The 11991-nt window shown below is 42.5% G+C and overlaps 1 long non-coding RNA gene across 2 annotated transcripts; it reads left to right on the top strand.

Annotated features, from left to right (window-relative positions):
• The first annotated feature begins 593 nt into the window (after nucleotides 1-593).
• Nucleotides 594-2515, top strand: LOC121036966 (uncharacterized). Of its 2 annotated transcripts, none has more exons than XR_005793548.1 (3): nucleotides 594-1575; nucleotides 1898-1956; nucleotides 2471-2515. It is a non-coding gene; the product is annotated as an uncharacterized LOC121036966 (long non-coding RNA). The 2 variants fall into 2 exon arrangements; XR_005793547.1 differs by having other exon boundaries at nucleotides 594-1649; nucleotides 2471-2509.
• The last annotated feature ends 9476 nt before the right edge of the window (nucleotides 2516-11991 follow it).

Here is an 11991-nt window from a genome sequence, read left to right as displayed (position 1 = left end):
TTGTTTTCCTCCGCAACGCTCGCTCGGCTGGAAACCTCTCGAGACTTTCGCCCACGAGTCTGGGCTGGCCGAAGGTCGGCCTCTCGCCCCCTCGCGGTTATAGCCTACGCGGCTCGGCACCCCCCCACCCCCTCTAGGGTGGGGCGGGGGGGGGGGTTCCTGCCGCGGGGCCTGATGGGAAGCGCTTCCGGGTCTGGGGTTTGGGCCGGGGGGGGCGCGGGGGGGAGGGGGGGGGGGGGGGGGCAGTTCTGGCGCATGCGTCGTCCGCGCGCGGCCTGCCCCTGGGCGAGGCGGGGGCTGGAACGCAGTTGGGGGGAGCGGCGGCTGCCGAGGGGCGGGGCGTGGGCCTCGGATCCGTGCCCGCGGGAGTGGCCGGGCAGGCGGATCCGGACCAGATCTTTGTACGCTTACCGGAGCCTGATGGTTTTCAAAAAGGCCGCGATGGCGTTGGCCCTCCTGTTCTGAGGCCGCCGCGCCCTCGGCGATGCAGGGAATCCTCACCCTTCTGCTGTAACAGATTAGGAAATGGAGTCTCAGGCCCGCGAGTGCCTCGGATCGTGCAGCCCCGCGGGAGGTGGCGCTAGGAGGCGCGTCCACAGCTGCCTCCTCCCTAAGAAATGATTCTGCCTAAATCCGGCTTTGTGTCCGACCCAGCACTGAGCCAGAGGGTATCGCTGTCAAGTATAACGTAGACTCCGCTTTATTGTGGGGCACTGGTATTTTGGGGATTCTTGGTGTCTCGTGAGGTTTCCTGGGTCACTCTTCATAATGGTTAGTTCTGGGCCTGGTCTGGACGAACTGTCCATCCTGTGGTCCTAGTTTGGGGTTTTTGAAGGACCAGCCCAAGATTCTGGGGCCCAGGGAGCTCCAAGATTTGAGACCCTAATGGTAGGTTACAACTAAAATGATTTTGTCCCTGACATTCGTGTCCTGATTCCTAGGAACCAAGCTCTTGTAAAGAGGAATCCCACCTGTAAGATCGCCAGTCTGAATGGCGATCCCGGACCAGGGCTGCAGAGCAGAGGAGGGCGAGGCAGAGAAAGAGCAGACTGTAGATTTGCAGGGCTAGTAGTAGTATGTGATCCTTGTGTTGTGCAAGCCACCCTTCAACCTTGACAACCTGAGTTCTGAGCCAGGTTTTAGGAGAGGTGAGTTAGGGCTAAGGCCAAAGGGCAAGCCTGCCAAGGAAAGCTCACTTCATTTGCAGGTTTGAGAGAGGATGGTCTGGGAGAAAGAAATACCACCTACCACCAAGAAAATTCTTTTTTTGGGGGGGGGTTGGTGACGGCATTTTTCTTTTATTGAAGTATAGTTGACATACATTATATTGGTTTCAGGCGTACAACATAGTAATTTGACAATTATGTACAGTACAAAATTCTCACCACGGCAGGTGTAGTTACCCTCTGTGGGTTACACTGGTTTTCAACCCACCAAGAAAATTCTGAGACCTCTCTAACAGACTTTGAGGTCTTTCAAATGCTCCACCCTTTTCAGATCCTGAGGGGCCCTGATGCCACATGCGGCACTGACAGATGTGTTGCATCCTCTCCTCTGACTTCGCAGACTCAGAAAGTAGAGCAGGAAAGAACTTCTGGGTTACCTGTTTCTGCCTACAATGAAAGATGAAAAACACTGAGCCAGAGAGGGTAAATGTCAGGGTCCTCCTGTTCATTTGCGGTCTAACCAATAGTCGGATTTTCAGATACAGTTAAGTCAAAACGGGCTTCCATCAAAAGACAGAAACTACAGTCGAGGTAGTTAAGGACCAAAGGATGTTCTCCTACAGGAGGACATTTTATCCAGCTAGTGAGTGGAGTTTTATAGGTGAGAGAATCTAGGGAGGTGCAAAGTAGGTCAGATCTCTTGTGATTATTTTTTCTTTCTTCTCCCCTAGCTCCACCTTTGTAGTTCCCTACATGTTTCCTAGTTCCATAGAAAATGAATAGATCTCAGGTGAGTTGTTTATTTTCCCTATTTTGTTTACTGTGACTGTATGAGGCTTTTAAGGGTCAGTCGGTTAGAATGGAAATATAGAAATAGATGAAAATCAGCTTCAGGGAAAATAGCCAGGAGTGCATCAATATGAAGACAAAGTGGTGTGCAGAAATATGCAGATTTTATATTACAGCCAAATTTTCCGATTTTTCTGATAGTCGTAGCAAAGATGCGGACATTTTCTGTTGCATGGTTTGAATTGGCCCCTGAAGAAACTGTCATGCTAATTCCTCAGAAGACATAAGAGTTCTTAAAAATGTTCCTGTCTTGTTCTTCCTGGGTAACATAGTAAATAATCTTTCAGTTACTATGAGAAGTAATGCAGCCTGCTGCCTATAATTGCTCCTCAAGGGAAGCAGGACACTCGTGCTAAAGGAGAACTCAGTCAGTCCAGGTTTCTAAAGGCCAAAACACCATGGTGCCATAGACCTCTTTCTTTTTTTAAAAAATGTTTGTTTATTTATTTTGATAGAGGATGCGCAAGTAGGGGAGGGAAAGAGAGGATCCAAAGTAGGCTGGAAAGCGCGGGACTTGATCCCATGAACTGTGAGATGTTGACCTGAGCTGAAATCAAGAGTTTGATGCCTGACCCACTGAGCCACCCAGGTATGCCCCCACCCCCATCGACCTTTTTCTGCCTAATCCAGGCATAGAACCAGGGATGTCTCCAAAAAGAATGGATTATACCACCTTCAGATAATCTTTAATGATATGTATAGAGTGTGCAACAGATGGGTTAAAGGTATTTTCTGGCAAATGTTTCCCCATTTCCTTTCCATATTTCAAACCAAATCACTGTTGGATCTGTCTGGTAAGGGACATTAGTGATCTTATTATGGCAAATGTCATGGATACTTTAGTACTGAAGTTACCTTAATTAAGGTAATGCTCAGTGAATTGAGCATTCTGTCCAGTTTTTACGTTCATGTCCAGTCTCTCCTAGGAAGTCTTGTTGGTTGTTTTCTGGTCTATTCCTCCTTCTGGAATTCTTTTCTGTCCTCTCAGTAGAGTCTTCTTCCTCTTTTTGCCTCTTATTGTTTCTCCCACAGTGTCTGTTATTGATCTCTTCACTCTCCAGTGATTGTCCTCACTCTCCTGGTCTTGCTGACTAATCTGTTCTCTCTGGAGATGTACCATTTGCTGGGATGCTTGAATCTGGCTCTCTGGTCCAGCCCTCTCCCCTACCTTAGACCTTAATGGCCAACTGTGAATGGCTCGTCTAAAGGCCCTTCAAACTCTATAGATCCCCCTGCTGCCCTGCCACCCTTCTTTATTTCCTACTAAATGTTATTACCAGCCAGCTCATCATCCAGGTAACAAACATAGCTTTTGTGCTAAGTGCTGGCCTTTGCCTGCAACCTACACATCCAGTTGGTAAATAAATCTTGTTACTTTCAAGTTGTTAATCTATCTTTCTTTCTTTCTTTCTTTCTTTCTTTCTTTCTTTCTTTCTTTCTTTTCTTTCTTTCTTCTTTCTTTCCTTTTTTGAAATTGAAATTAAGTGCACAAATCCGAAGGGTACAACCTGAATTTTTCCTACACTATGCATCTGGGCGGCTATCACCCAGGTCAGAATAAGGGTCATTTTCTGCAATGCAGAAGGCTTCCTTTGTGTTCTTTCCAAGACAGTACTTGCCCACTCTCACTCGAGGGGAACCATTATTTTGATTTCTATTAACATTTATTAGTTTTGTCTTATTTTAAACTTCATATAAATAGAATCATGCAATATGTGTTCTTTTGTGTCTCATCTGACTTCTTTTACTGAGTGTTACGTCTGTAACATCATCCGTGGGTAGCACTAGTTTGTTTTTTTCCCACTGTATGACTCTACCACAGTTCATCCATTCTGCTCTAGATGGATATTTGGGCTGTTTTTAATTCTGGCTTTTGTATATGTCTTTTGGTGTACATATGCACTTGATTCTGAGGAATATAAACCTAGAAGTGGAATTGATGGGTCATAGAACATATGTATGTTTGGCTTTGACAGATTTTGCCAGCGGTTTGACAAAATAGTTGTACTACTCTACCTTCCCACCAGCCATCCACCAGTCCTGTTGCACTGTATCCTTGACCCTTGACAGCATTTGATATTGTTTGTGAGGTTTCTTTTGTTTTCATTTTCTTTCTTTTCTTTTCAGTATTTGGTGAGTGAATGTAGTGGTATCTCGTTGTGATTTTAATTTGCACTTCTCTGAAGGCTGATGATGTTGAGCATCTTTCCATATTAACTGACCATTTTGATATCTTTTTGTTGAAGTGTGTTTCAGTCTTGTCCATTAAAAAATTTTGGTAGCTTGTCTTTGCTGTGTTAACTTGTAGGAATTCCTTGTATGTTCTTTATAGGAGTCCTTTGTCGGATACATGTACTGCAAATATCTTCTTTGAGACTTTTTCTGAATTTAATCAAGTCCAGTTTATCAATCTTTTCTTTAATTGTTAGTGCTCTTTGTGTCCTGCTTAAAAAATCTTTGCCTGTCCAAAAGTCATAAGGGAATCCACCTGTGCTTTCTTCTAAAAGCTCGGATTGTTTTACTTTCACATTTAAGTGTATGATCCATTTTGAATTATTATATATAAATGCACACACATGTATCTTTCCCCGTCTCTTTTTTTGTCATGAGCTATGGCTATCCCATTCCTGTAGTACCTTTTATGAAAAAGACTTCCTTTCCCACGAGAATTTTGTTGAAAATCAGGTGACCATGTATGTGTGTGTCTCTTTTTGGATTTTTTTTTTTTTTTTTTAAAAATTTTTTTTTCCAACGTTTATTTATTTTTGGGACAGAGAGAGACAGAGCATGAACGGGGGAGGGGCAGAGAGAGAGGGAGACACAGAATCGGAAGCAGGCTCCAGGCTCTGAGCCATCAGCCCAGAGCCCGACGCGGGGCTCGAACTCACGGACCGCGAGATCGTGACCTGGCTGAAGTCGGACGCTTAACCGACTGCGCCACCCAGGCGCCCCTCTTTTTGGATTCTTATTTCTCTTCAGTTGTCTCTTTATCTAGCCTCATGCCAATACTACCCTGCCCTTATTATTGTAGCTTTATAAAAAGTATTCATATCTGTGGGAATATGTTTTTTACTTTCATTCTTCAAGATTTGTCTTGGCTACTTTAAGTCCTTTGTATTTCCATATAAACTTTATAATAAACTTTGTCAACTCCCCCCCCCCCCCCCCCCCGCCAATCTGTTGGAATTTGGTATGACACTGAATCTATAGACTGATTTGGCGGGCTGCTCATATTAATAAAGACTTGAATTTTCAATTCATGAACATGACATTTTTCTTCATTTAGGCTCTCTTTTTCTCAGCACTGTTTGATAAATTCTATATATACGTCTTGTAATTTTTTTTATTAGAGTTATCCTTAGTTGAAAATTTTTCTCCTTATTTGGGTGTTGCTGGTATATAGAAATATAGTCAATTTTTGTATATTGAACTTTTTCTCAGTGACCTTACTGTGATGTCTCTCCCAATAGGATGGAGGTGAAAGAATTCACCAGAGGCAGAACAAAGGAGATAGAGGTTTATCAAATACACCCCAAGGGAGTAGAGGGCAGGACAGCAAAGCAGAGGTTGTCTGCAATAAGGCAGTGGTGGGGGCTGTATTTAAAGGGGAAAAGTGAGAAGGTAGGGGACAAATGGAATTTTCCCTTTCTTGGTAACTCTGCGTGGTTGTAACTAGCCCACTGATTAGTTAAGGCCTACGGATATTTTGAGGCATGTCATCTAATGAGACTGTGTATTCAGCCAGGGGATTGGGGTCCCCCTGGGCCCTTTCTATATTCATTGTTCAAGGCTGTTGCCTAAATGTGGCCTCTACATTTACCGTTTATTAACTCATATTTCATCTGTAAATTATTTTGGATTTTCTACCTACACAACTATGTTGTATGGACATTTTTTACTTTTTCTTTTGTCTTTTTTTAAAATAAAAAAAATTTAATTCTTTTTTTAAAATAAAAAAAAAATTAATTTTTAAAAAAAAATTTTTTTTTTTCAATGTTTATTTTATTTTTGGGACAGAGAGAGACAGAGCATGAACGGGCGAGGGGCAGAGAGAGAGGGAGACACAGAATCAGAAACAGGCTCCAGGCTCTGAGCCATCAGCCCAGAGCCCGACGTGGGGCTCGAACTCACGGACCGTGAGATCGTGACCTGGTTGAAGTCGGACGCTTAACCGACTGCGCCACCCAGGCGCCCCAAAAAAAAAAAATTTTAGAGAGAGCTTGCGAGTGGGGGGAGAGGGGCTGAGGGAGAGAGAGAGACAGACAGAGAGAATCTTAAGCAGGCTCCATGCTCAGCACAGAGCCCAATGTGGGCCTCTATCCCATGTCCCTGAGATCATGACTAGGGCCAAAATCAAGAGTTGGATGCTCAACTAACTGAGCCACTTGGGTGCCCCCATTTAATAGATTTTCGTTCATTTAAAAATTTATATTTGTTTATTTTGTCTCTTTATTGCTGTGGCTAGGAGCTATAAAGTACTGTGGAATAGAACTAGTCCATCCTTGCTTTCTTCCCAGTCTCAAGGGAAAGTTTTTAATATTTTATCACTTTGTTTGATGTGTGCTGTATGTTTTGTTGGTAGATATTCTTTGGGAAGTTTCCTTCTGCTCCTAGTTTGCTGAGCGTTTTTATCATCCAATGGGTGTTGATTATTGAGATGATTATATACGGTTTTCTCCTGTGTTCTTTTAATGATTAATACTAGTATGTTGGTTGAGGTAAACCTATTAGTGCTTCATTTTCAGATGTTAAACCAGGAAAAAAATCCCCCCTGGCCTTTTTATTCTATCACCTTTAAATATGTTTCATGATAAGTTGTCTACAGTTTTTGTCTTTGTCTTTGTTCATGAGAGAGACTGTTATTTTCCTTTCTTATAATGTCTTTGTCAGGTTTTATGTCAATTTTATACTGGCCTCAAAACACTTGTTACTGATTTCCTCATTATCTCATCTCTGGAAGTGTTTGTGTAAGATTGGTGTTATTTATTTTTTATTTATAAAATTAAGTGAATTTATCTAGGGTCTGGATTTTCTTTATGGAAATTTGAAAAAAATGTTTATTTAAAAAAAAATTTTTTTTTTCAACGTTTTTTTATTTATTTTTGGGACAGAGAGAGACAGAGCATGAACGGGGGAGGGGCAGAGAGAGAGGGAGACACAGAATCGGAAACAGGCTCCAGGCTCCGAGCCATCAGCCCAGAGCCCGACGCGGGGCTCAAACTCACGGACCGCGAGATCGTGACCTGGCTGAAGTCGGACGCTTAACCGACTGCGCCACCCAGGCGCCCCAAAAAATGTTTATTTTTAAGAGAGAGAGAGACAGAGTGCGAGCGGGAGAAGGGCAGAGAGAGAGAGAAGGAGTCACAGAATCCGAAGCAGGCTCCAGGCTGAGAGCTGTCAGCACAGAGTTTGATGGGGCTGGAACTCATGAACCGTGAGGTCATGACCTGAGCTGAAGTCAGACACTTAACTGACTGAGCCACCCAGGCTCCCTTCTTTCTGGAAAATTTTAAAGTATAGATTTAACTTCTTTATATTAAGGAAATCTTCCTTTAGAACACGATAAAAGTTGTGGTTGTTTCTTCCCAGTTTGTCACTTGTCATCCCCAAGTGGGAGTAGGTGCTTTTTGTTCCAGCGAAAAGCATGGCTCACACACACCAGTTCAGTTAACCAGAGTTCCACAAACGGTTACTCACAGTTTACTTTGCTTTCCAGCTCTTTCTCCCTGGACTGATCTTCTGGGAGGGAGCCAACAATGGTGTTAATTTAGCATCCTGCTATGAACTAAAAGCCTTAAAACCCTATCTTCTCCCTTTGTTTTTTTTAGTCAAACTCAGCAATGCCCTCCATTACTGAATCCAATGGTAAAAGCCTTCTTCTTGCGTGCTCTTTTAGTCACTTTTGACACCACTGGCTACTTTTTCCTTCTGATTCACTTGATTCACTTGGCTTTCACACTCTGTTAATATTCCTTCTCTCTCATTTGCTCGTTCCTCCTTTTCTTCCTACCTCTGAATGTTGGTGTGCCCTAGAGCTCAGTTCTTGGTCCTGGTCCTTCCTCTGCCTGAGCACCCCCTCTCCTTGACCATCTCGTCTGTTCTCATCTGCTGATAATCTCTGGCCTGCAGATCTCTTCCTGCACTTGAGATGCATATATCTAACTGCTCTCTGTCTCCACTTGAATGTTTTATAGACTCAAGGTCAGTGTAACTAAAGTTGACTTCCTGGGCTTCCCCTCCCAAATCAGCCCCCTCTGGTGCCTTCTGCTTGTTTAATAGCAGACTCTTTGGAATCATCCTTGACCTTTAAAAAATTTTTTTTAAATTTTTCATGTGCTCCATATCTTCTTTGTCAGCACAACCACTGGGCCCTGTATCTAACATGTATCGAAAGTGTGACCTCTTCTGATCTTCTCTGCTGCAGCTACCCTCACCAGGCCAGAATAATTGATCTGCTGTTGTCTAGATTATAGAAATAGTTACAGAGCAGGTCTTGCTGCTTCTCAATCCTGGCCCCTCCGCACAGCATCCACAGTGCTCTTTGTAGAATATGAGTCAGGTTCTTTTAGGTCGCTCCTCTGTTCAGCATCTACATTTTTCTGAGTAAAAGCCCAAGTTCTTATAGTGGCTTATGTGGCTCATTTTTGATCCAATCTCACCTCCTTAGCCCCTTGATCACTGTGCTCTAGCCCTGCTTCCTTTCTTGCTGTTCTGGAAACATACCATGTGCAATGCCACCTTCATGCTTGTACCAAATGTGCCTTCCAAATGTGCTTTACCCAGGGAGCCTGGTGGTGCACTCCCGTTCCTCCTCCGGGCTTGGCTCCAAGGTCAGTGCTCAGTGAGGTCTAGGCAGACTCCCAGCTTAAAATTGCTACGCTAACCCCCAGTGTTCGCATGGCCTGATTTTGGTCTACTTTGTATTTTTTTTTTTTTTAAATTAAAAAACCACTTTTTTTTTTTTTTTTTAACATTTATTTATTATTGGGAGACAGAGAGACACAGACTCTGAGCAGGGGAGGGGTATAGAGAGGGGAAGACACAGAATCTGAGGTAGGCTCCAGGCTCTGAGCTGTCAGCATAGAGCTCTATGTGGGTCTCGAACTCACAAACTGTGAGATCATGACCTGAGGGGAAGTCAGTCGTTTAACCAACTGAGCCACCCAGGTGCCCTGGTCTACTTTGTATTTTTAACATAGCACTTTTCATCTAACCTACTCTACGGTTTCTTTATTATTATATAGTTTACCCTCTGTTTTCCCCTTTCTGAATCAATGTCCCCCCCCTCCCTCCCCCCCCCCACCAACCCCCGAAGGCTAGAGGAGGTGAATTTTGTTTTTCACTGTTGTATCCCAAGTACCTAGGACAGTGGCACATAGTGTTGAAAATCATTAAATGGGGTGAGCCACCTGTGTGGCTCAGTTGGTTAAGTGTCCAATTTTTGTTTTCAGCTCAGGTCATGATCTCACAGTTTGTGAGTTCAAGCCCCATGCAGAGCTTTGCACTGACAGCATGGAGCCTGCTTGGGATTCTCTGTCTCCACCCCTCCCCGCCCCACACCCTTCCTTGCTTGTGCTCCTGTGCTCTCTCTCAAAATAAATACATAAACATTAAACAAAACAAGAAGTGCCCACTTTGTTCTTTTCTAGGTAATTAGTAATTTGGATGTTGGTTACTTTTCTTTGACCTAGTTTTTAATTTGGAGACCATCTCATGAGTTAATGACTTTTTGGTAGAGATTATATTTTTCATTTTGGTTTTATATGTCATAATTAGACAAAGTAGGTTATAAAACCTCTTTTATAGAATTTATAGACTTTAATAATATTTTCTCTGAAATCACAGTATAACAGAACAATTATAAGCGGATCTTTATCGTCAGATGACCCGATTCCAGTTAAGGATGACCTTAGAAAGTCGATAACTTTTTTCTGTCTCAATGTTCCTATCTGTTAATTGGGGGGAAATAATACCTATGTTATAGGTTTGCCCTGAATATGAAATAATATATATTTAAAATATTCTGTGAAAGGTACTCTTCCAAGTAAGTGCCTGTTGAATTTTAGTTGTCATTTATTACCTGACACAAGGGTTAAATAAACTCCATTTGATACTTGTCCTTTTTTTTTTTTTTAATTTTTTTTTTTAATGTTTATTTAATTTTGAGACAGAGAGAGACACAGCATGAGCAGGAAAGGGGCAGAGAGAGAGGGAGACACAGAATGTGAAGCAGGCTCCAGGCTCTGAGCTGTCAGCACAGAGCCTGATGCAGGGCTCGAACTCACGAACTGTGAGATCGTGACCTGAGCTGAAGTCGGACGCTTAACCAACTGAGCCACCCAGGTGCCCCGATACTTGTCCTTTCTTTTTATTTTATTTAAAAAAATTTTTTTTCAACGTTTATTTATTTTTGGGACAGAGAGAGAGCATGAACGGGCGAGGGGCAGAGAGAGAGGGAGACACAGAATCGGAAACAGGCTCCAGGCTCTGAGCCATCAGCCCAGAGCCCGACGCGGGGCTCAAACTCACGGACCGCGAGATCGTGACCTGGCTGAAGTCGGACGCTTAACCGACTGTGCCACCCAGGCGCCCCGATACTTGTCCTTTCTTATTGATAGAGATATATTGTCTCTCACTGTAATTGTGGTTTGTTTGTTTTCTTTAACCAAATTATTCTGTAATTATGGCAATTTTTAAAAACCTGTTTGGATGCATGTAGATTTAACTTAAATGTTGATTAATTTTTGTCATTTATCATCATTACATGATGTCTGTCTTTGCCCTACTGAAAGTAAAGGCTGTAAATTGTAGCTAATCTGATATAAGTAAAGCCATGCTTGCCTCCCTTTTATTTGCATTTTTTTGTAACATTTTGTTCATTCCTTCATTTTTCACCATTCCTTATCACTTTCAGATTTATTTTTTTATAAACAACAAATGTCAGCATTTTGGTTGTTTTGATCACCATGTCAATCCGTCTTGGATAAGAAATATATCCATTCACATTTTCTGCAATAATCCATATATTTGGTTTTATATATCCATCTTAGTTTGCTAAATATTATATTTTAGCATAACACAAATATATACCACAATTTTATGCTACTAATTGTACATTTTCAGAAACTTTACTTTTTCTGGCTTGTTCAAACTTCTTAGTGTTTAATCTTTCTTCTTTGTTAATCTGGTAGACTTCTGATTCTTAATTCTCACAGTTACCAACTTACTGCTGAATATTATAACTGAGCGCGTATCTACTGACACATCAGGATTAAGCTTCATGGCTCTTCTGCTGCTCTGTGGTGTAGCAACTGCTACCCTTCCTCCTCCAGCCCCTCTTAGACGATCTCAGAAAACTTTGGTCTCCTGCACCCCATACCCAGACTCCTTCATTTTGCTAACTTATCAGTGTATTATTGGTCCTTCCTTACGGAGAGTCTCTTCTGTTTCAACAGGTCTTTAACATTACGTGGTACATTTCACATCACGTTAATATTATCCATCTAGTTGTAGCTGTGTATCACCAACAAGATCTGTTGTTTCCCACTCCTTCCCCTTCGCTTTGCTTGAGACTTGTTTGGCGTCTTATTTGTACCTCCTCAGCATTTTCTCTGCAGAGATCCCGTAGGTGATTTATTCTTTGAGGCCCTGCCCGTTTGAACATATCCGATTTGGGGCCTGTCATATGAAAAGCAATTTATTTGTGTATAGCATTTCTGCCTTGAAATTCTTTCTCATAATCTAATTGTGTTTTTGCTTTCACCACTGCAGAGGAGAAATCTAAAGTTAGGATATATCTCTTTACTTTGTGAGTCAGTGTTCTTTCATCTGGAAGCTTATAAGAGTTTATCTTTGTCATTCAGTGTTATATAAATGTATGCCTCGGTGCATCTTTTTTATTCTAGGTTGGTGGCTGTCTTCCTTCCTTCCTTCCTTCCTTCCTTCCTTCCTTCCTTCCTTCCTTCCTTCCTTCCTT

The sequence above is a fragment of the Herpailurus yagouaroundi genome, unplaced genomic scaffold (genome assembly GCF_014898765.1).
Source record: "Herpailurus yagouaroundi ecotype Mexico unplaced genomic scaffold, PumYag 163, whole genome shotgun sequence".
Taxonomy (NCBI): domain Eukaryota; kingdom Metazoa; phylum Chordata; class Mammalia; order Carnivora; family Felidae; genus Herpailurus; species Herpailurus yagouaroundi.
Note: the sequence above shows the minus strand (reverse complement) of the source record. Positions and strands in the feature narration are given on the sequence as shown.